The sequence below is a fragment of the Rhipicephalus sanguineus genome, chromosome 6 (assembly GCF_013339695.2).
Source record: "Rhipicephalus sanguineus isolate Rsan-2018 chromosome 6, BIME_Rsan_1.4, whole genome shotgun sequence".
Taxonomy (NCBI): domain Eukaryota; kingdom Metazoa; phylum Arthropoda; class Arachnida; order Ixodida; family Ixodidae; genus Rhipicephalus; species Rhipicephalus sanguineus.
In genome coordinates, this window is record NC_051181.1 from 62,522,661 (window position 1) to 62,546,861 (window position 24,201).

Genomic DNA, 24,201 nt, shown 5'->3' on the forward strand with positions numbered 1-24,201 from the left:
AAAGGTAAGCAATCGCGCTTTGTTTAGGCACTGTTAGAACGATTACCGTGTTTTTATTTCTCCATTTATGTCGCTACGTCTTCAGCGAACGCTACTACGTTTACATTTGGTCGCCTCGCCTGCATTGTAGACGCTACAATGCACATGAGGTTATCAATGATAAGACGCGATGCCTAGGCTCTCTTGAAAAACGAATGGCGCGAAGCGCTATGCCAGAGAATGTGGGGCAGGTGGCGGCTACTTTACAAAAATCACAGTTTCCCCGCAAGGGCGAAGCAATGAATGCGATAGCAAGAAACTAATGCTATACGAAGTGAGGCTGGCCAATGGATACTCTCAGTTTTAACAGCGCTCCTGTTGCAAAGGCGGCCGAAGCAGTGAAGGAAACTAGCGTGCTTCAAGTGTCGAGCTGTGACACTTGATAGTTCGCGCTCATCATCTCTTTGTTCGTTTAGCGGCGTCTCTCGAGATCGAGTTACTTTCGTACGCTCCGTAACATGAGCGCGGACATCACGGTGAAAACTTGAAACATCCCTCTTGCCCTCACCACGAGAAAACCGCGCGAGCAGACAACGGAAGGCCAAGGTTCTCCCTGCGCAAACATACGAAGAAGCGAGCGAGCTCGCCGACCACGTTTAAATGCGCCGGTCGCGCTCCTAGCGCCATCTCGCTGGTAATGAAGAAACGCTTATCAGCGCTGCCGTCTCTGAGTCCGTCCAGCGGTAAAGGGTGTGTATATAACGCTCGCCGTTAGCTACGTGGAGGACCTGCGTTCCGTGGCGTAGTGGTTAGCGCCACTCGCTGCGGAGCAAGAGGTCCCTGGTTCGATTCCGCGCTTCGGAAGCATTTTTCTGAATTATTTTTCTTTGGGGCTTTTATATATATATACATACTTATACATATAAGGTGCATGACGGCGACGGCGACGGCAAAATCCAGCCGAGACTGTCCATATAACTGCTATCGCAATAAAAGCGCCGTGGAATCACACGTGTGTTGCACGAAATGGGCTGCATTCTACCTAATGACGGCACTGGAATGCGATCACCGGTGCAGAATGTTCGCTGTGCGCTCGCCTCAACTGTATGCATATTGGCTGTAAAACATGGCACCTGTTCGCACTGAAGGCTTTTGACAGGACATTCAACCGATTCAACCTCCCTTTGAATGCCTCGTAACAAGACTTCATGCTAATAAAAAACACCCTTGATGTATCCCACTAATACTCATTCGCTTTACACAAGCTGTGTTATGAGTGGGGCCATAGGCGTGCTCACGGGGCGTGGGGGCTTTCCTATTTGCCTAAGAGGGGGGGGGGCGCAAAATCTGCCCCTTCTGCCCCATCTGTCTGTCTGGCGCGGCTAAGACGCCACTCCTCCTGAAGGCGCACGCCAGAAGAAGCCTCATCCATCAGAGAAACCGACATTTTGTGCCAGAACTGTTTCAACCGCTTCAAACAGATCGCCGTAGAGTCTCTGGATGCATCTCATTCTGACGAAAATTTTGTTCCCGAACAAATTGCTGTCGAAGAGCTACACGTATTCGTGAAGACAACAAAATATATTTTTTTCAGCGAAATTACAGGGGGTCGACGGACATGCACCGACGTTCTTCTCTGAAGACACCCAGCAAATACGTAGCCAAGCTGCTATGACAAGCTAGGTGACCACCAGCTCCGCAGTGACTCAGTCCCGCGCCACTAGCGCAAGCTGCCGAGATATTTTTTCGCAAGTTTATCGTGCTGGTTTCAAAGTTTCACCAACGCTGACCCTTCGCGTGGCCGCACCCGTGAAATCCATGCGCCGGCGCGACAGCGCTCCCTCAAAATCTACTATATAAACACATGGCGCGTAAACGAAGCTACTGTGTCGAGAAAAAATGTTGGTTCATGCGTCAACGCATGCAGGCATTAGTGATCGGGACGTTGTAAAGAAAGCGGTGTACTTACGATGAGCTCCAATTCGTAAGGAAGCTTTTTGACGCTTGTCTGTGGCAAACACTTGGCGCGTATAGTGACAGTGTCGTCCCACACAGCTGTTACATCGGACACATGTCCACTGTTATAAAGCGCGGCTCCTTTGCGCACACTATCGCCGCAAAAGTAATTATCAGGGACGCGCACAAACGGCAAATCGCACGCGCGCACTTCCGTCATGCTTGCAGTGAAAGGAGGCGTCCGCTACGCGACCCGTGTGCGGTTCCAACGGCCGCCGCTACGCAGCTTTCAGTGGCGCCCCTATAGGCGCTGCGCATCGCGAATAAAATATTTATGAAAATCCTAGCTAAGAGGTTGCAAACGGTCATTACGGAGCTCGTGGGGCCGCACCAGACGTGCGGCATTAAAGGCCGAACTATCTTCACCAATATACACGCAGCACGGAGTATCCTCGAATGCTGCGACGCTATTGGTGCACGAGTGGCAATGCTCCAGATCGACCTGGAGAAGGCTTTCGACAGGGTGCCTCATGAAATTCTTCTGTGCATTTTAGATCATGTGAATTTAGGTAAAATAATTAGAGAGGGGGTTGCCATGGCCTACCGAGACTGCTCAACGCGGCTAATCGTTAACAAGGCGGTGGGGGTGCGCATCCCAGTCAAGCGTTCGGTCCGTCAAGGTTGCCCTCTCTCGCCACTATTGTTCTATTTGTACATAGAGCCCTTTTGTTTGAGTGTCATAGAGAAGGACTGTGTTCGTGGGTTTAAGCTGCATGAGGTTAAAGTCCGGCTTTTGGCCTATGCGGAAGATATTGCCATTTTTTGCGCTCATTCAGACAGCGTAACACAAGCTGTCAAATGTGTTAAAAACTTCTGTGCTGCGAGCGGCAGCGCTGTAAACTGGGGCAAATGCCTGGGCTTTTGACACGGTGACTGGCCAGAAACCCCAGACAGTTTTGCCAGCATGAGGTTCGTTACGACACCGGTGAAATACTTGGGTGCCCCCCTCGAGTGCTACAAAGACAGCGATTCCCACTGGAGGAGCGAAGTGGATAAACTGCGGGACAGAGTAAATAAGTGGAATGGCTGGAATTGGTCTATGTTTTCTAAAGCCACCATTTCCAATACTTTCCTAATGAGTAAAATTTGGTATACCCTACAAGTCTTACATTGTTCAAGGGTAAACATCTAAAGATTTCACCGTGTGTTCGCAGTGTTCGTATGGGCATCGTCTTGGGAAAGATCAAGTCGTACCAATTTATTTCTTCGAGTGCGAAATGGAGGACTGGGCTTGTCGCATTTGTTTTTGAGACAGGTAGTCAATCGGTTTTATTTCTTTCGGGACGTTAACAACCCATTCCTTCGCACTGTCTGTCAACTTCGCCTGGGGCAACACTTGCCTAACATGGTTGTCTCAACCGGCAGTGTGCCCGGTGGTGTTTATGGTTTTCTTCGCGAAGTTGTGCTTTCCTGTAGGTTTCTGTCAGCGCGGTTTTCACTTGAGTACTTGGGTGAAGTCAAGCGTAAAAAACTGTACAAGGACCTATGTGATGTATTTCTACCAGTGCCTTTATATCGGTCCCTTTACAATGTAGGCCATGGGCACACCGTACTAAAGCGCGTCAACGCGATGCTAATACCGCCAGGCGTTAAGAATTTCTTTTTGAAATTACACACCGGTACGCTGACTGTCAAATCATGGATGGCTGAAAAGGGGTTTTATATGCCTTGGGGCACGCATTGCATAATATGCAGAAAGGAGGAGACAATTGAGCATGTATTCCTGGACTGTTGGAATGCTGTCTTTCTTTGGGATGTGCTTCAGCGCACAATCAAAAAAGATTTTCCTCTTGATGCACATGGGATCCGCTATTTGCCAATACAAAGTGACGACGGTACCCCATGCGACCTGATAATGCTCATGGCTCTTCATAGCATCTGGAAATCCAGAATGGCAGTCAGGCACGTTGATGCAGATGCACGACCGCCTACGCAGTACTTTTTTGAGGAACAAAAGTTGCAGGAATTTACTCCAGAGTGGTTGCGACACGTTATTATTTATTATCGACGATGAAAACATTTTAACGCATGTGCGGCCACTACATTTGAGCGGTCGTTTTTAACGTTGTTTTGATTGTGTTGTGTAAATATTTGTAAATATGTATATTGTTTATGTGGGCCAAAGACAGGCAATAAAGAAGAAAAAAAGACTCGGTGGCGCAACGGTAGCGCGTCTGACTCCAGATCAGAAGGCTGCGTGTTCGAATCACGTCCGGGTCGAAATTGTTTTTTTTTCATTTAGTAGCAAAATTACGACTACGATGATGGTCTCTGCCCCAATTAAGAAATGTGCCTTTTCGGTATCCCTGTATATACAATCGCTTGGAGTTCATCAGAAATCACCATTGTTCGCGCCTGCTGATCAATGTCCTTTGGGAGAACCCGGCGAGTCTCAAACATTGGCAGTCTGCCGTGACTCGGTGGCGCAACGGTAGCGCGTCTGACTCCAGATCAGAAGGTTGCGTGTTCGAATCACGTCCGGGTCAAAATTGTTTTTTTTTTCCATTTAGTAGGAAAATTACGACTACGATGATGGTCTCTGCCCCAATTAAGAAATGTGCCTTTTCGGTATCCCTGTATATACAATCGCTTGGAGTTCATCAAAAATCACCATTGTTCGAGCCTGCTGTCAATGTCCTTTTGGAGAACCCGGCGAGTCTCAAATATTTTCAGACTGTCGTGACTCGGTGGCGGGATTCCACTTCCAGCCACCGTAGCGCGCGGTTTTGTGATTCATGGGCACCCAACGAGCAGGTACAGCGGCCCCCCAAAGCCGCGTACACAGGTCAACGTATATGCCTTGCCAGGACTGCCAATTTGTTTTGCCGACTCTGCCCGCAGGTACGACCACTGCGAACACTTTGTTTCTACACGCAGACCTAAAAGCCAGGCCTTATAGGGTGGAGCACTTCAGAGATGCGCTCGCGCATATTTCGCTACTATCGGAAGTGGTCGTGCTAGGTGCTTATCAAATGAATCATGTGTGGGTGGTGACTTTTTGTGACGACGAAGCGCAGAAGAAAATGCTGGCAGCAGGAAATATCACTGTGAAAGACCGACGGTGCGTTGTTGTTGAACCCTGCAACCAGGCAATACGACTGAAGATGTACTGGTTCTTGCACGGCGGCCCCGATGAAGACGTGCGAACTGCATTGTCTCCGTTTGGGAAAGTCGTTCAAGTCGCCAGAGACAAGTGGCTTGTGCAAGGCTGCAACGAGAAGAGCTCCACAACGCGGTCTGTAACCCTCCAGCTCGAAGCAGGCATCAGTATTGAAGACTTGCCGCACCAACTTCGAGTGGCTGAGGACTTAGCTCTCGTACATGTACCTGGCAGAGCACCGCTCTGTCTCCGGTGTCACGGCACCGGTCACATACGACGAGATTGTCGAGTACTGCGCTGTGGCCATTGTCGCCGCTACGGCCACGATGAATCCACGTGCGTGCGATCGTATGCCTCGGTGATTGGACCACCCCAAGGCCAAGACTTTTCGGAACACATTATGGACCTAAATGACGCCAAGGAAGCTGCACGAGATCCCGTACCAGAAGACGGCGACAACACCAAGCCACCGGAAGCGCAAGAAAATAGCAAGGACATCGTGAATAATAAGGACCCCGACCCGATGAAACTCAAGACAGACCAAAAGGTCGATAGTGTAAGTGACCTCAATATCATCCCGCCTTCAACAACGACCTGCGACGCCAAGGAAACTGTCGACGCTGAAATGGCAACAGCTGCGAGCACATCGACGAAACGGTCACGCGACAGAGGCCAAGACGACGTTGGTAACAGCAAATAAATGGGTATCGACGTATCTCCAGCGAAAGCGTTTCCTCTTCGGCGAGGAAGCCTCAGATTCAAGCCGACAATACCGCCTGACCAGAAACCACCGCCAGCAAATCCCTTGCCTTAGCAGGGGAACTGTTCTTGTGGTACAAACTCAAACACTGGGATCACTGATCGGACACCCTTTTCGTAACAAGATGGCTCCAAACACAAGAAAAAAAACCGTGTATTACAATTCAGCAAAACCCACGCCTTGTTTAGGTGCACTGCAATACCGACCCACAATGTGAGTAGTATGTATTGATTGATTGATTGAATCACTTTATTGAAAAACAGTCCTGAAGCTCGGTCTTTAGGCCGAGGCGGGCCGCGTCCACGTCGGCACCACCAGTCCGAGACGGGTGGCGGCGTCGTGGGCCTTCTGGACAGCCCTTAATTGATCGTCGAGTTCGTCGCTCTTGATGAGCCGCATCCACTTCTCCCATTCTCGGTCGGGATCGGCGAGAGAGGCGGGGCATCCCGCCATCATGTGTCTGACTTCCATGACGCCATTACATGCATCGCACGCTGTCCTTAATTCCAGCTCCGGATAAATTTTATTCACGTTGTACGGTGTCGGGTAGGTACCCGTCTGCAGTAACCGCAGACTGACCGCCTGTGGTCTATTTACTTTTAGGTGAGGCAACGGAAAATGCCTACGCTCCATGTAGTAGTGCTTTGTAATTTCGTTGTACTATACTGCATTACCAATTTACTATGGCTAACAAACTTAATACTCCTTTGCGTATAGCAACAGTAAATGTCCGCGGTCTGTCAACGCGCAGGAAACACTACCAACTGAACCGCCTTCTAACTGAAGATAGTCTAGACCTAGTGGCCGTACAAGAAACAAAAATTGAAAGTCAATAACAAACCGATAAAACGGTCGAAACGTTCAGGTCTACATTTAATATATGTGTATCTCATGCTGTTGCTGCGTCTGGAGGCTGTTTGATATTATACCGGCATTCAATCAAAATTGTTGAAGTTGTTACCACGTGTGAAAGAGGAAGGCTTGTTGTGCTTGATTTATGTTTTGCGATAGGCTGTGGCGCGCAATATGTGTTTACGCACCAAACAGAGAACAAGAAAGGCAGAAATTTTTTGAATGTGTACAATCATATATAAAGTGTGACCGCAATGCTGTTCTATTAGGAGATTTTAATTGTGTGTGCAGACCACAAGACAGAAGTAAAAAGTTGCTGTCCAGAGATGAAAATGCGATGTACTTAGATGAGACATCATACGAATGTCACTTAGAAGACGTAGGAAGTGTGCTTACGTCTAGAAGCAACATGATGTACACCCATTTCCAGGGAGACTGCCACGCAAGATTAGACCGCATCTATGTGCCAGTTGAATTTATACCGCTTTGCACCAGCTATCTCGTACAGTGCGTCAGTTTTAGCGATCATTGTCTAGCAGCTGTTACTATCGGTGAAAAGGAAAAAGCGTGTCGCTTTAACTGGCACACATGGAAGCTTAACGATATGCTGTTAGAAGATGAACCTTCCCTTCAAAAACTGAAAGAACAGGTCGATAACTTACTAGACGATGATTGTGATAACTTTTCGCCCTCTTGAGAAATGTTTAAATTTGACGTCAAACTCATGGCAATAGACAAAGCGTGCACACTACGCAGAAAAGAAAAAAAATCACAGCATCTCCACGGGATGAACGATGATGAGTGGGGCGACCCTCCGGAGGAAATCATCGGTAAACCGTGAAACTAGTCTGTGAAATTCGCCCAGTACATCATATAAAGAGTGTGAAACACCGTGTATATAATAAACATCAAACTTTTATTGTACTGTTGGTTAACCTGATCCCTTCATTATCACCGCTTTGTGGTAGGTGAAATGCATGGAAAGCGTCCGCTCCCGAGCGAAAGAGAAAGCGCGCCAAGAGCGAGCGCCTTGTCTGCCTCCACCCGGCGACTCCGAGCGACAGAGAAAGCGCGTTCGGCCTCCCCGTTCTCAAACGGCTGGATCTTCGCGACGCTGCCGTGCCGCTTCGGCCTCCCGTTCTAGCACTGCGGGGTTTTCCCGGCGTCGCCGAGCAGCCTGACGACACGCTTCGGCCTCTCGTTCTCGCACGGCCGGATTCTGTCTGCGAGCGAGCGTTGCCGCCGCTTTGCGCGCTCGTCGCTCCGCCGCCTTGTCTTCCATCCGGCGACTCCGAGCGAAAGAGAAAGCGCGCCAAGAGCGAGCGCCTTTTCTTATTATAACAGCGCCATCTATCATCTTTAATCATCAACGTATACGAAAAACCACTAACACCGTGTAGTGATACTGCCGCGCCTCTTGTGTTTCATGAGTTGAAGCTACACTCCCCAAGACTGTCGGCAACGCTCAGCGCAAACCGCGCCACATTGTTCGCGAAGTTTCCGGATCACTGTAGATCGTTTTGTTAAGATTGCGCGCCGCACGCGAATGTTCCAGCTTTGCCGAGAGATAACGCCGCCACCAGCGATATCGCTGGAAAGTTCGATAGCGCCTTTATAAAAGCCGACACGCTTGACCGCTTGTCAGTTGATCGACGGCCGACGCTCTGTCCGCCGCTATCAGCGTATTGCTGTAGCTTTCAGTTTCTCGGCCACGAGTTCGGCCTAATAAAGAGTTTCATCTCGACTTGCTGACTGCTGCCTTCATCGACGTCACGACCACGTGACATCTGGTGGAGGTGATGCTTCATGATCCGGACGCCACCGCGGGGTGCTGACCCAAGCCCAAGCCGCGACAAGGACGACGGCAAGGAGAGCCCGGATCGTCGAACAAGCCGCAGGCAGAAGGGACTGCAGCCAGAGCACAGGCTCCTTCCCGAAAAAGACAGACAGCCGCAGATCCCAACATCGACCGCAGCGACGATGACCGACCCCGCGCAGCCTGCGCCGATCCTTCTTCGGCAGCCCAAGGAACCGCCAACCTTCCGTGGATCGTCGTTTGAAGACCCGGAAACCTGGCTTGAAACATACGACCTTGTCGCCGCCTTTAACAACTGGACCAACGAAGACAAGCTGCGCCACGTCTACTTCTACCTCGAAGACGCGGCCAGAAGCTGGTTTGAGAATCGGGAGTCCTCACTGCAGACCTGGGATCTTTTCCGCAGCGCATTCCTGTGTCGTCCGCAGGGAAAGAGCCGCTTCTTTGCTGGAGACCCGGGTGCAGCTGCCAAACGAAAACGTCACCATCTTCACAGAAGAGATGACTCGACTTTTCCGTCAGGCCGACGCTACGATGGCGGAAGACAAAAAAGTTCGCCTGCTCATGCGGGGTGTCAAACAAGAACTTTCGCGGGACTTGTCCGCAACCCGCCCACGACGGTCGCCGAATTCCTCACCGAGGCTACGACTATTGAAAAGACACTGGACATGCGGACGAAACAGTACAACCCCGCAGGGGCGTCTGCGCAAGCAGGCGTTTGGTGTGTAGCGACACCACGGACCCGAGCTAACGGGGGGGTTTTGACCCTTTCCCACGCCTCGCCGTGCGTGGCTTTGCCGTGTCCGGGGAAAAGGGGATCGTGGGGGTTGAGCCGACGCCGGGTGATTGGACCTTTAAGGCCCCCCGGCAGAGGCAACACACCCCTTTGGCCCCGGCTTCACGTAGACGGCACCCCTGGGCTGACCCACCCAGGGGAAATCGGCAGTCGCCTTTTCCTATCTCTCTCACACATCTTCGTCTTTCTCTCTCACTGTTCACCTTTCCTGTCCTCTACTCTCTTCAACTTACTTCCTTTTTCATGGCGGCAAGGGTTAACCTTGTGTGGGTAGCCAGCCTTGGATACGCCATATTTGGTTAGGCACTGACTACGGTGACGGGGCCCGTCAGCGCAGTACCGTCGTAAAAGTGACGGGGCCCGTCACCGTAGTGCGAATTGTAATAGTGACGGGGCCCGTTATAATAGCGAAGTACTTATAGTGACGGGCCCCGTCGTCGTAAAGCGGTGACTGCGGTGACGGGGCCCGTCAGCGCAGTACCGCCGTAAAAGTGACGGGGCTCCTTTACCGTAGATTTTTGGTCGTTTTAGACGTCCACGTCGTGTGATGTTCATGGCGTAGTTGGTAGGAACCGTATAGTTGGTTGGCGCGCTCTCCATAGTGTTATGGCTGCAGGTCGTCAGTTCGATTGCTCCCGCTTTTCCTTCCTTTTTTTTTCAGGTTATGCGTCAACATCAACGTTACTGCTCTGACGGAGTCGTAACTTTTTCCTTCATGTCTGCGGCGGTTAGACAGCCAGGCTCCGTGCAGACGTAACTCCGCCGCCAATGAAGGCACCCCTAGCGGCAACAAGCGCACACTTGACGGGATACTCTCACCCGCTCGCCCTGCTCGCTCAACGGTTCCGGATGACGGCGCGCGGCCTTCTCGCAAGCTGTTCGTTTTGTGTCGGTTATGCTAAACTCTAAGAATAATTGCTGCGTTGTTGGGTGCAGTAACACCTACAGAAATTCTCCAGGTACGCGATTTTACTGGTTTCCAATGAGAGACCATACGCAGTCTGCACGTTTGCCTAGCATATGTCAATTACCCTGTGCGCCTTGGAGATACAAAAAAGAAAAAAAATGTGCCGGCCTAAATAAGTGCACTAAATGTACATCGCAGAGCAGACTCATTGCCAAGACGAAGTGTCAAAAGGTATTACTTCACACCTTTGTCGCAGTAATTATGCAGAAACGCTCGTTTGACGAAGCATTTCTGTTTAATAACATGCGTGCTGACAGTTTGGCCACTTCCTGATGTGGCACTTCGACATACTGCTTGTATATACTCAGCAGCTTGCCTGAGAGCCTACATAAAAATGAGCAAATAATCCGTTTCAAAACAAACAAGCTCAGCGTTTGAGTAGAGGCAGGAAGGAGCATGAGGTGGGACTGCGATATGCCGCGTCGCTGGCCTCTGCCCGGAGCACGTCAGACAAGGTGCACTCAGTGCTGCCGAAAAACCTCAGCACGTGCTCGACGTCGATGCTCTTTGCCCTAACTGTAGAGGCAGAAGTTCCTCCAGATTATTTGTAATGAAGCTGACAAAAGGAGAGCAGAAAAAAAACTCGCTCACTTTCTTTTCTTTTTCTTTGTGATTGCCACAGTTGAGTGTTTCGGGTAGACGTTTTTAATTAAAGGAAAGCCCCATTATCGCGGTTTCATTGTCTTCGATGCGCAAGTAATTTTATTCAGGCGCAATGGAACTGCCGCGGCGGTTTTATACTTTCCTGCGACTCCGGCACGGCACTCCCAGTTGGCCGCACGGATGTCCCTGCTTTAAGTGATAAGAAAACATTACATGACCTGTAACTAAGAAAAAGCAAACTTAAGTGACATACCTCGATTTTCACGGATCTTCCCTGGCGCGTTCAGAAGCATCTGTGGTGCGCACTTCCCCGTGACTGACGATCCGCCGTGCAACGTCTCTTCCACGAAGCCGTGAACCTCGCCAGCCTCGCTTAGATCGAGAATCTCTCTGCCCTTATTTAGATTAGCTCCTCGGAAGAAACCATATATAGCACGTAGTTCTCTGAACCCAAATGTAACAATAATTGACACGCTTTGCAGTGCCATGGCTAGCTAACAGCCGCTGTGACGACCGCTCGGCTGCACTGGTTGAAATCGGTGCAGTGAACGCAATGCAATCGCCGGTGTTGTCGTCTCTTTCAAGCAGCCGCCAAGTCTGCTGCCACGTTAGCCTAAGGGCGACAAGCTGTGATCGTTTAGTGAACGAAGCGGCGCGCAGTTTCGCTCAACGAGCCCGTAGCCTCCGTGTCCTCTTCCCTTGCTCATGCATTTTATGCTGCCGCGTTCCCCTGAGGGTGCACGAGGTCTGGCGAAAAGAAGCATACCCTCTAACATCAAGGGTTTGTGGCAGCTGCTAACAATTTAACGTCTTTTGAAAGCGAACGGAAACGAAAACGCGTCGAGCGAAGCAGCAGAACACGGCGCAGAGGCTTGCTGCCGCTTGCGTCGTCTGCTCCCGTATCCCGTCAAGTTTGCTGCCGTGGCCGCTATGGCGTTGGAGGCCGCGCGCGACTGTGGCGGCTCCTAACGTATGCACGGTGCCTATGCAACCTCGGTTCTAATCGCGCTGAATAAAAAAATTTTTTGTGTCTTTTTTTTTCTTTTTTCAACATTGTTTCACAATAGCGTCCCGAGCTTCCATCTAGTCAACACTAGTTACTCCTTCGTGGTAGCACGGACTTAGCGTGGGAGAGCGGAGCCCGTTAATCAGCATGTCGCTGTGCCGCTGACGCTGCATATCAGCATGCCGCCAATGTCACTGCGTCGCTGCTCCCCCCCCCCCTCCCCCCCCCCGAAATGTTTTCGTACTGACGTGCACCGCCGACCAAAACAGCCACCTGCGCCTGAAGTCTTCTTGGATTTTTTCTAGAATTGCTTTCCATGGTCGAAAGAGATCTCGGAGGGAACATTGCTGATTTGACTGGCTGTCCTCGCTGTGCCCATCATGGCATCGCATGACCGTCAGCGGCGCAGCGACATGCTGATTAACGGGCTCCGCTCTCCCACGCTGAGCCGTGTCACCACGAATGAGTAACTATTGTTGACTAGCCGGAAGCTCAGGACGGTATTGTGAAACAATACTGAAAAAAGAAAAAAAAAAGGAAACATTTTCTTATTCAGCGCGATTAGAACCGAGGTCGCATAGGAACAACTATAGGCTTGTGCGAATAGTAAATTCTAGGTCCGAAGCGAATTCGAAGAAACTTTGAGTAGTAGCAGGATTTGACTTTCGGTGAAATGCAAGTGATAACCTGTAAAATATGTTAATTAAAATTTACTATAATTAGAGCATATAAACCGGTATAACAATAAGCTTTTAAACTTAAAGAATGATGAATCGATGTGAGGGTAATACAGTAAAACCTCATTAATTCGAAATTTTATTTCGAAATCCCGCATAATTAGAAGGATTTCTATGGCCCTGTATTTTTCAATGTAAATCTGAGTGGATAATTTGAAGCGGCAGTGAGTACCACCCCGGTTAATTCAAAAACTTTGGGTGCCATGTGCCAATTCCCGATCCCGATTTAGCCGCAAATCCGCAGAAACGATGGCCCTTAGGAGCTACAAGGCAATGCATTGTAGCGATACTAATGAGTGACAAGTGAAGCATCCCAGCCTCGCTGCTGCCAGCGCAAGAAAAAAACAAAACGAAAGGCGGTCTCGTGCCAACTGTAATGTACGCCTGTGGAAAAGAAAACGTGCTTCACTGCAACACAGCGGTGACACGCGGGCAGCATGACGAATGCTTCTCTCAACGTCAGTGCGTCATGATTTAACCATTCTTTCAGGCAAAATAGAGAAATTAATAAAGGGCGGTCTGACGGAATTCGCGATGTGTGTGAACCTCCGATTGGCGGTTGCTCCGGCAATTTGCGCACTTGCACTGCTGGCGGAGTACTTGCCCGCAACGCCTACTTCGAAAACTCAGTTCGAAAGCTTCAATGATCCTCTTTTTCCACCCAGAACACATCGCGAATTCCGTCACACTGGTCATTATTACATTCTTTATTTTACCAGAAAGAATGGGCGAGTGGCCGCATCATGACGCACTGACGCTGCGAGGAGCAGGTGGCATGCTGCCCGTGTGTCAACACTGTGTTGCAGCGAAGCACGTCTTTTTCACAGGCGCGCATTTCAGTTGATCACGAGACCGTTTTTTTTTTTTCCTCTTTCTTTTTTTTTTCTTGCATTGGCCTCAGCGAAGCCCGCCGTTTCCCCGGTTTAGCGGCAAAATTCGGACCAAGTATTGCTGGAAAAAACCCTTGTAGCCGCAAACTAGCAGGCACAGCAAACGACCACCTCTGATTACTTCCAGTAATACAATGTTCCTTGCATCTCGCCTTTTGTATGTTTGGTTAATTCGAAAACCCGCTTAATTAAATTTGTCACAGTCCCAGTGACTCTGAATTAACAAGGTTTTACTGCATGTTCATTTAACATAGAAGTGGGGCTTCGCGGCAGTGCGGATTTCTACTGAAAAGGTGTGTTCACGGTAAAGCACACCTCTATTGCAGTGAAACCACCTTTACAGAGAGTTACATGCGGTTTTATATATATGTTTATTCGTTCATTTCGAATACTTCGAAATTTCCTAGAATTTAAATTCGTTTCGAAGCGAATTCGAATACTGTAATGTTCGTTCGAATATTCGAACTGCTCGAATATTCGCACAAGCCTAGGAACAACGCATCATCCGAACGCTAGGGCTGTCTAACCGCCGCAGACATGAAGGAAAAAGTTACGACTCCGTCAGAGCAGTAACGTTGATGTTGACGCATAACCTGAAAAAAAAAAGGAAGGAAAAGCGGGAGCAATCGAACTGACGACCTGCAGCCATAACACTATGGAGAGCGCGCCAACCAACGACGCCATGAACATCACACGACGTGGGCGTCTAAAACGACCAAAAATCTACGGTAAAGGGGCCCCGTCACTTTTACGGCGGTACTGCGCTGACGGGCCCCGTCACCGTAGTCACCGCTTTACGACGACGGGGCCCGTCACTATAAGTACTTCGCTATTATGACGGGCCCCGTCACTATTACAATTCGCACTACGGTGACGGGCCCCGTCACTTTTACGACGGTACTGCGCTGACGGGCCCCGTCACCGTAGTCAGTGCCATTTGGTTATAGCGGTAACGTACAGCTGGCGCTTGCAGGATGTGCTTTTCACACTTCCTGCAGCGTCCCCTAGTTGGGCTCCGTGGTGGGTGGTTGGCGTTACTGCCGAAACATACGACATCCTATGGATAGCTCTTTCCCGAAACTTCCCGATCGTCCCCATAAGAGGGGGCGCACCGAAGATGTATTTCGCTTTGTTGGACACCAGAAAGAAACCTTTCCACGTTATCATGTCGTACATTCCGAAAAAGCAGGAAAGACAGTGAGAATGATCTCACCTTTCCTGGTCTCGAAAACACTGTCAGATATAATTGGAGCAGGCTACAAAGCATCGAGAATGGCAAATGGAGATCTCCTCTTAGAACTCCGCGACCGAATGCAGCATCAGAAACTGTCGAATCTAACATCATTTGGGGACGTCCCAGTGACAGTCACCCCCCACCGCGCGATGAACACATCCCGTGGTGTTGTCTCAGATGATGACCTCATGGGACTAACCGAGGCTGAACTTGTTGAGGGCTCGAGTGACCAGAATGTCCTGAATGTGAAGAGAATTAGCATGAGGCGCGATGGAAAGGAAATACAGACCAAGCATCTAATCCTTACTTTTGGCTCCAGTATCCTGCCCGAAACGATCGAGGCAGGGTACATCAAACTCAAAGTCAGACCCTACATTCCAAATCTTCTCCGATGCTTCAAGTGCCAGCGATTCGGCCACAGTTAACAAAACTGTCGCGGCCGCTCTACCTGTGCAAAATGTAGTGCAACTGAACATCCGTCCGAGTCCTGCGAAAATGCTGCACACTGTGTGAACTGTGATGGGGACCATGCCGCGTACTCGCGATCGTGCCCATCATGGAAGAGAGAGAAGGAAATAGTTGTAATTAAGGTCAAAGAAAACATCTCCTTCAAGGAGGCACGCAGGCGTATTTCCTACCTACCGAATGGTAGCTTTGCCGATGTGGCGCGACAGGGGGCAGCGTCACAACGGCTTCCGGCGGCTGTCCAGCGCACACGCAGTGAGCTGGCAGTGACGCCAACTTCCCCCTCGGCGGCTGCAGCCAGGGCTGCATCGCCATCTCTAAAAAATGACCCACCAGCCTCTGAGCAGGTGGGCCCAAAGGCTCTGCCTCCTGAGGCGAAGCCTCTTCGGCGAACATCCAACGCCTCGCAAGAGGTGATGGACACTAGTTCGAGTGAGGCGGCGCGGAAAGCGCCAAAGGAGCGGCGCGACTCTGTCGACCGCTCTAAGAAAGGAAAAATTCCTATTACGGGGCCTAGAAAGAGCTCCGTAACTTGAGGTTTCTCTAAACACACAGCACTAACCTGCCATTCAACATGGATACGCAGGTATTGCAATGGAACGTCAGAGGTCTTCTGCATAATCTAGACGACGTTAATGAGCTCCTGCGTAAATTCAGTCCAAAAGTGCTGTGTGTTCAAGAAACACATCTTAAACCGACACACACAAAGTTCCTCAGACAATATGCCATATTCCGCAGGGACCGTGACGACGCAGTCACTTCGTCCGGTGGTGTGGCGCTCATAGTTGATAGTAGCGTTAGCTGCAGGCAACTCCATCTGAGAACACATCTAGAAGCAGTCGCTATTCAAGCGGTGCTTTTTAACAAGCTAATCACTGTCATCTCATTATACATTCCCCCAGGCTATAGACTTAGTAGAACTGAATTCCAAAACCTAATTGATGAGCTTCCTGAACCCTATTTACTAGTTGGAGATTTCAATGCACATAGCACTCTTTGGGGAGATTCTCGTTGTGATGCGAGAGGAAGACTGATAGAAAATTTCCTATTCTCTACTGGTGCATGTCTGCTCAACAAAAACGAACACACATACTTCAATGCCACGCACCAAACATACTCATCTATCGACTTAACCATCACATCCAGTACTCTAGTTCAGTATCTTGAATGGCAGGTTATTAAGAACCCATACGGAAGCGACCACTTCCCTATAGCGATAAGCTTAACAAAACGAGACAGTGGTTTCCCCCCAGCTTCCTCGTTGGAAAATTAAGTCGGCAAACTGGGAGCTGTTCCAAGAACACACATATCTACAGTGGGATGACATTGCTTCCTCTAGCATAGACGACGCTGTGGCGTATATAACACATTTTATTATAGACGCTGCTGAAAAATGTATTAAACAAACCAACAGACAAGTCAGAAAACGTCGTATACCCTGGTGGAATGAAGAATGTAGGGAGGCAAGAAAAAAACAGAACAAAGCTTGGGCTCTACTTCGGGACCATCCAACAGCTGAGAACCTCGTTAATTTCAAGCAAACAAAGTCGCAGGGCAGACGAGTCCGTCGACAGGCTAGGAGAGAAAGCTGGCAAAAGTACATATCTAACATAAACTCTTATACGGATGAGGGTAAGGTGTGGAATAGCCTAAACAAAATAAATGGCCGGGAAACACAACCACTACCCTTAGTAAATACCGAATGCAATAGCATGGAAGACCAGGCAGACTTTCTGGGTGAACACTTTCAACATATTTCTAGCGCATCCCACTATAATCCAACTTTCCTGAGGTTCAAGGAACGCGCTGAGCGGGAACGCCTTGAACGAAAGTGCGCAAAAGATGAACCTGACAACCGTCCGTTTAATGTAGCCGAACTCAAGGCCGCTTTGAACTCCTGCCACAACTCAGCACCAGGTGGTGATCGTATAATGTATGAGATGATCAGGAACTTACACCCCGAAGCACAGAACGCACTTCTGTCTCTGTACAACACCTTGTGGGCAGCTGAGTACATTCTAACGTCTTGGAAAGAAGCCATTATAATTCCAATACACAAGCAAGGGAAAGATCCGTCCTTAGCTAGTAGCTATAGGCCAATAGCATTGACGAGCTGCTTGTGCAAACTCTATGAAAAAATGATAAACCGGCGATTAATCTATCTTCTCGAAAACAACAACCTACTAGACCCACTTCAGTGCGGCTTCAGGGAGGGTCGCTCAACACTAGACCACCTTGTTCGCATTGAGGGAATAGTTAGAGATGCCTTTATCCATAAACAGTTTTTTCTTTCCGTATTTCTCGACCTCGAGAAAGCCTATGACACAACATGGCGATTTGGAATCCTCAAAGACCTGTCCGCGTTGGGTGTTCGGGGCAACATGCTCAAAACAATAGAAAGTTACCTGTCCAATCGCACTTTTCGCGTTAGAGTGGGAAATGTCCTGTCAAAACCGTTCACTCAAGAAACTGGTGTGCCACAAGGAGGAGTGCTTAGCTGCGCCCTCTTCATTGTAAAAATGAACTCCCTTCGTACGGTTATTCCTCCCTCAATGTTTTACTGTATATATGTTGATGACGTCCAAATAGGCTTCAAATCATGTAACCTTTCAATCTGTGAGCGACAAGTTCAGCTTGGCCTGAACAAAATAACTAAGTGGGCAAATGAAAATGGTTTTAAGATAAACCCCCTTAAAAGCTCATGTGTTCTTTTTAACAGAAAAAGAGGCCTTGTATCAGATCCTGAGGTTACGCTGGATGGACAACGCTTGCAGGTCAACAAAGAACATAAGTTTCTAGGTGTCATTCTTGACTCAATACTGTCCTTCATCGCACACATCAAGTACATTAAAACAAAGTGCCTAAAAACAATGAATATCCTAAAAATGCTGTCACACACAACTTGGGGAAGTGACAGGAAGTGCTTAATGAACCTCTACAAGAGTCTTGTCAAGACACGTTTAGACTATGGAAGTGTGGTGTATCACTCTGCCGCACCAAGTGCACTGAAAATGCTTGATCCGATTCACCATTTGGGCATACGCCTAGCCACTGGCGCCTTCAGGACGAGCCCAGTACAAAGTCTCTATGTGGAATCAGACGAGTGGTCACTCAGTTTGCAACGGTCATACAATATCTTCACGTATTTTCTGAAAGTGAATGCACAATCTGAACACCCTGCTTATCCTACTGTAAATGACACAGGATGTGCCACACTATTCCACAAGCGACCGGCACTAAGAGAGCCGTTCTCACTTCGTGTCAGGAAGCTTAATGAAGAAATGGATGTCTCGATTGTTACACACCATGTAATGCCCCCGGCGAGACCACTCCCGCCATGGCAGTGCCAACAAATTGACTGTGACATATCCTTCACCAGAACTTCCAAACATGCTCCACAAGCGCATATACATACACATTTTCTTGAATTACAGGCAAAGTACTGTTGTGCTGAGTTTTTTACTGATGCTTCCAAGTCGCATGCCGGTGTTCATTATGCAGCGATCGGTCCTTCATTTACAGAATCCGGCGCTATGCACCGAGAAACAAGTATCTTCACAGCAGAAGCCTTTGCACTATTGACTGCTGTGAAATATATCAGCAAAGAAAAGTTAGAAAAATCTATTATATTCACAGACTCTCTCAGTGTGGTGAAAGCCATCATGTCTCTCCGAAAGAATAAAAACCCTGTAGTGATAGAACTATATGCACTCCTTTGCACCATGTATGCATCTGGCCAACATGTCGTGTTATGCTGGGTGCCTGGACATAGAGACATTGAAGGCAATGTCTTGGCTGACCAGCTAGCCACTTCTGTCCACGTAAATGCTACTAATACATCTATGGGGGTTCCCGTAACGGACCTGAAACCCTTTTTAAGGAAAAAGCTCAGGGCCTTCTGGCAAAGGTCATGGGATCTAGAACCAGATAACAAATTACACTTGATTAAGCCACACCTTTGTAGTTGGACGCCCACTGCAAAGACACGCCACACCGAAGTAACATTATGCAGACTTAGAATAGGACACACACGCAGCACACACGCGTACCTTTTATCCGGTGGTGAGCCACCCAGCTGTGATAAATGTGGCCAGCCACTCTCAGTCCTTCACGTCTTGTTGGAATGCCGAGAACTTGAAGTGCTTAGGAGAAAACATTTTCCAGTACCAGTCCGACAGCAAATCCCACTACACCCAGCAATGTTGCTAGGCAAGGATCCGTTTTTCAAATATGAAGATCTTTTAAGATACTTCAAAGAACTTCGTAATTTTCACGTCATATACACAGGTGATCCGTAGCACGGCCTCTCACAAGAGGTCGATGTTGCGGTAGTCTCTTAAGAGAAAGCACCTACCTCAGACCCTTGGTCTCAAGGGCGTACGTGAGGTTTTCGTGCTACCTCCATGCTCTATTTTAGTAACACAAGCACTACTGATTTATCCTCACCACACAATTCACGCCACTGTCATGATTTTAGCCATTATACTTTTTACGCACCATCACTGCGAACAATTTTAGGCCCTTATACAGCCATCTAACATCCTCATTAATCACATCCCATACCATGACCTGGCACTCTTTGGCCACCACTGGCGCTTGTGCCAAAAAATACCATATAACAACAACAACAACGAAACGGTACAACCGCTCGCCGCTGTCTGCAACCTATTCCGAAGTGCACTCACTAGCCACCGACGACTTGCGCGAAACCATTCGAGCGATCGTGCGGGAGGAGTTGCTCAAGCTGTTACCCTTCGGCGCAGCCTCAAGTGGATTCGATCGCAGACATTGTCCGCGAGGGAATCAAAGAGTCACTGGTTGTTGCTCAGCCGGCGCCGCCGCAGCTTCAAGCAATGAGTTATGCTGCTGCAGCCCGACGCAACGCCCCCCCTCCTCGCCCGCGTCAAGACGCCGCGCCGCCCCAGCAGTTCCGCCGCCAGGCACCACCGCCGCCACCACCGACGCCATACCGCCCGCCAACCGGCCAGCGATACACGCCGAGGAAGACCGACGTTTGGCGCGCCCCCGACCATCGTCCACTCTGCTACCACTGCGGAGAAGCCGGCCACACCTACCGCCGCTGCCAGTATCGACGGATTGGACTGCGCAGGTTCGCCATCGACGCGCCGCGTCCACAGCAGGGTGAACGATCACGTGACATCGCCGACTATCTGGCAGGAGCGCAGTGGACCTCCCGAGGACCTTCCCGATCGCCGTCGCCAGGCCGCTACGCCTCTCCCAACGCCGCCTGTACACTGGCCCATTCCGGGGCCGGTCGCCTAGCCCGTATCCGGAAACTAAGGGCAGCAACCGATGGAGGTGCGGTTGCTGTACGACGAAACATCGAAGATCCTCCGCCGCCGACGACGACGCCACGACGAAACCTTGAAGACCCGACACGAACCAGACAGAGCCCTGACGACGAAGCCTCGCGGACCGAAGTGGACCTGACAGCGCAACGGGGAAGCAGCGGAACAAACGGACGTAGCCGTGACCCGACGCCACGACCTAACTGCAATGCAAGACGACGAACTAGCGACCTCGACGTCCTTATCGACGGCCACAGCGTTACAGTTCTCGTCGACACCGGAACCGACTATTCTGTCATCTGTGGACCGTTTGCCGCGAAGCTGAAGAAAGTTAGGACATCCTGGGAAGGGCCCGAAATCCGGACAGCTGGAGGTCATCTAGTAACACCGGAGGGAATCTGCACAGCGAGACTCACCATTAACAACCGCATTTATCCCGCGAACTTCGTAGTCCTTCAGCGTTGCTCGAGAGAGGTCATTCTTGGTATGGACTTCTTAAGCCTTCATGGTGCAGTCATCGACCTGAGATCCAAGTCGATAACACTATCCACAGAAAAAGCACTACCGGGGTACACGCCGCCAGCGAAACACGCCTTGAATGTGCTGGAAGACCAGGTCACCATTCCCCCTCGCTCCAGCGTCATCATTTTTGTCGGCACTCAGAAATCAGCAGACCTGGAAGGCGTCGTCGAGGGCGATCAGCACCTGCTTCGGAACCGTCAGATTTGCGTCGCAAGAGGCATAGCCGAGCTGCGCGATGGCAAAGGAAAGGTAGTGCTGACAAGAAGAAGCAGATGCTTTTAATGAGAAGAAGGAGGAGAGGTCGGCCTGGAAAGCGGGTTCTAGCCTGCTACTCCTCACGGGGGTACGGGGAAAGGGGAAAGAAAGAGAAAGAGGGAGGTGTGATGATAGGCGACGATGGTATGGCAAATGAGTCACTGTACACACTGTTTTGCACGGGGACAGGGCACGCGCAACTTCAGCCACGAATATAGGCACCTGAACATTGGTACGACGGTCGCCTACATCGACGAATTCGTGGACGCCAGCAATGCTTTCGCCTTCGATGCTACCGAACCTGCTTCGAAGGATCGAGATCCCCAAACAGATTTCGACGTCAAACCGAGCCTCCTGAAGCACAAGCAAGACCAGCTTCAAACCCTGCTCCTGCAATTCAAGGACTGCTTTTCGTCGTCGTCAAGAATTCGACAGACCCCGTCGCGAAACATCGCATCATAACAGAAGAAGGTGCCCGACCAATCCGTCAGAGCCCGTACCGAGTTTCGACGCGGGAACGCGAGGCCGTTAAGAAACAGGTCGACGAAATGCTACGCGACGACATCATCCAGCCGTCGAAGAGTCCGTGGGCATCCCCAGTGGTGCTAGTGAAGAAGAAGGATGGAACTCTACGTTTTTGCGTCGATTATCGTCGCCTGAACAAAGTGACGAAGAAGGACGTGTATCTCCTTCCCCGGATAGACGACGCCCTGGATCGATTACACAACGCAAAGTACTTTTCGTCGATGGACCTGAAGACCGGTTACTGGCAAATCGAAGTCGACGAGAGAGACCGAGAAAAGACTGCCTTTATAACACCAGACGGCCTGTTCGAGTTCAAGGTCATGCCCTTTGGTCTTTGCTCGGCACCTGCGACATTTCAACGCGTTATGGATACAGTACTGGCCGGCTTGAAGTGGCAGACGTGCCTCGTGTACTTGGACGATGTCGTTGTGTTTTCCTCAAACTTCGACGAACACCTTCGGCGCCTTGATGTTGTACTTCAAGTAGTCAGGACCTCCGGACTCACCCTGAAGCGTGAAAAGTGCCGCTTCGCGTACGAGGAGCTCTTGTTTTTGGGTTTTTGGCTTGTGCGCCTACTACAGACGCTTCGTCAAGGAATTTTCACGAATAGCCGAGCCACTAACGCACCTCACGAAGAACGACGTGCCATTCAAGTGGGAAACGGCGCAAATCGAAGCATTTCAAGAACTTAAAGGAAGCCTTCAGATGCCTCCGATACTAGCGCATCTCGACGAAGACGCCGATACGGAAATCCACACCGACGCAAGCTGCGTAGGACTCGGCGCCGTCCTCGTGCAGAAGACTGACGGGCTGGAAAGGGTCATCAGTTATGCTAGCCGGTCGCTATCAAAGGCAGAAATCAACTATTCCACAACAGAAAAGGAGTGCCTGGCCATCATCTGGGCTACATCGCAGTTTCGGCCCTACCTCTACGGCCGGCCCTTCAATATTGTGAGCGAGCATCACGCCTTGTGTTGGCTAGCTAACTTGAAGGACCCTTCAGGTCGCCTCGCGCGGTGGAGCCTACGACTGCAAGAATTCGACATTACCGTCGTATACAAGTCCGGACGAAAACGCTCTGACGCCGACTGCCTGTCTCGTGCCCCCGTCGACGCGCCGCCGCAAGACGACGACGATGACTGCTTCCTCGGAACGTTAAGTGCCGATGACTTCGCCAAAAGGCAACGAGCCGACGCAGAACTTGGGGGCCCTATGGAGTACCTCGAGTGCAAGACCGCCGATGTTCCGAAGGTATTCAAGCGAGGACTGCCGTCGTTTTTCTTGCGGAATGGCGTTCTCCTGAAGAAGAACCTCTCGCCCCTTCGAGCCGACCACATTCTTGTCCTGCCCTCATCATTGCAACCAGAAGTCATCCAGGCCCTACACGACGACCCGACGGCTGGACACCTCGGTGTTTCCTGCACGCTCGCCAGAATACAGGAAAAATACTACTGGCCACGCCTTGCTGCCGACGTCACGCACTACGTTAGGACTTGCCGAGATTTCCAGCGACGGAAGACACCGCCGAATAGGCCAGCGGGACTTCTGCAACCAATCGAACCACCTCACCGGCCGTTCCAGCTAATCGGGATCGACCTACTGGGGCCGTTCCCGACGTCGACTTCCGGCAACAAGTGGATCGTCGTAGCAACTGACTACCTCAACCGCTACGACGAGAGGCCTTGCCCAAAGGCAGTGTGGCCGAGGTAGCCAAGTTTTTCGTGGAGAACATCGTATTGCGTCATGGCGCCCCAGAGGTCCTCATCACAGACAGAGGCACCGCCTTTACTGCGGACCTCACTCAGGCGATCTTCAAATACAGCGAGACGAGCCACCGTCGCACCACCGCCTACCACCCGCAGACTAATGGCCTCACCGAACGTCTAAATAAGACCATCGCCGACATATTGGCCATGTACGTCGACGTTGAGCACAAGACGTGGGACGCCGTCCTTCCGTACGTGACCTTCGCTTACAACACGGCCGTCCAAGAAACGACGCAGATGACGCCGTACAAATTGGTCTACGGAAGGAGCCCGGCGACGACGCTCGACGCCATGCTACCGAACGTCACCGACGAAGAAAATCTCGACGCCGCCGCTTACTTACAACTTGCCGAAGAAGCTCGACAGCTCGCCCGCCTGCGCATCAAGACCCAGCAGAACACCGACAGTCGTCGCTACAATCATCGACGATGCTTCGTGGAGTACCAGCCCGGCGACCCTGTCTGGGTCTTGACACGAATACGACGACGCGGACTGAGCGAGAAGCTTCTGCGACGATACTTCGGACCGTACAGGGTACTTCGACGTCTCGGCGCACTCGACTACGAGGTTGTCCCCGACGGCATCACGAACTCTCAGAGGCGC

General features: G+C 50.4%; 2 non-coding genes across 2 annotated transcripts; both read left to right on the forward strand.

Moving 5' to 3' along the window:
- Positions 1-4,143: 4,143 nt before the first annotated feature.
- On the forward strand, positions 4,144-4,215 carry Trnaw-cca (transfer RNA tryptophan (anticodon CCA)). The gene has a single exon. It is a non-coding gene; the product is annotated as a tRNA-Trp (tRNA).
- A 194-nt stretch (positions 4,216-4,409) lies between these two features.
- Trnaw-cca (transfer RNA tryptophan (anticodon CCA)) lies at positions 4,410-4,481 on the forward strand. The gene has a single exon. It is a non-coding gene; the product is annotated as a tRNA-Trp (tRNA).
- Positions 4,482-24,201: the final 19,720 nt, after the last annotated feature.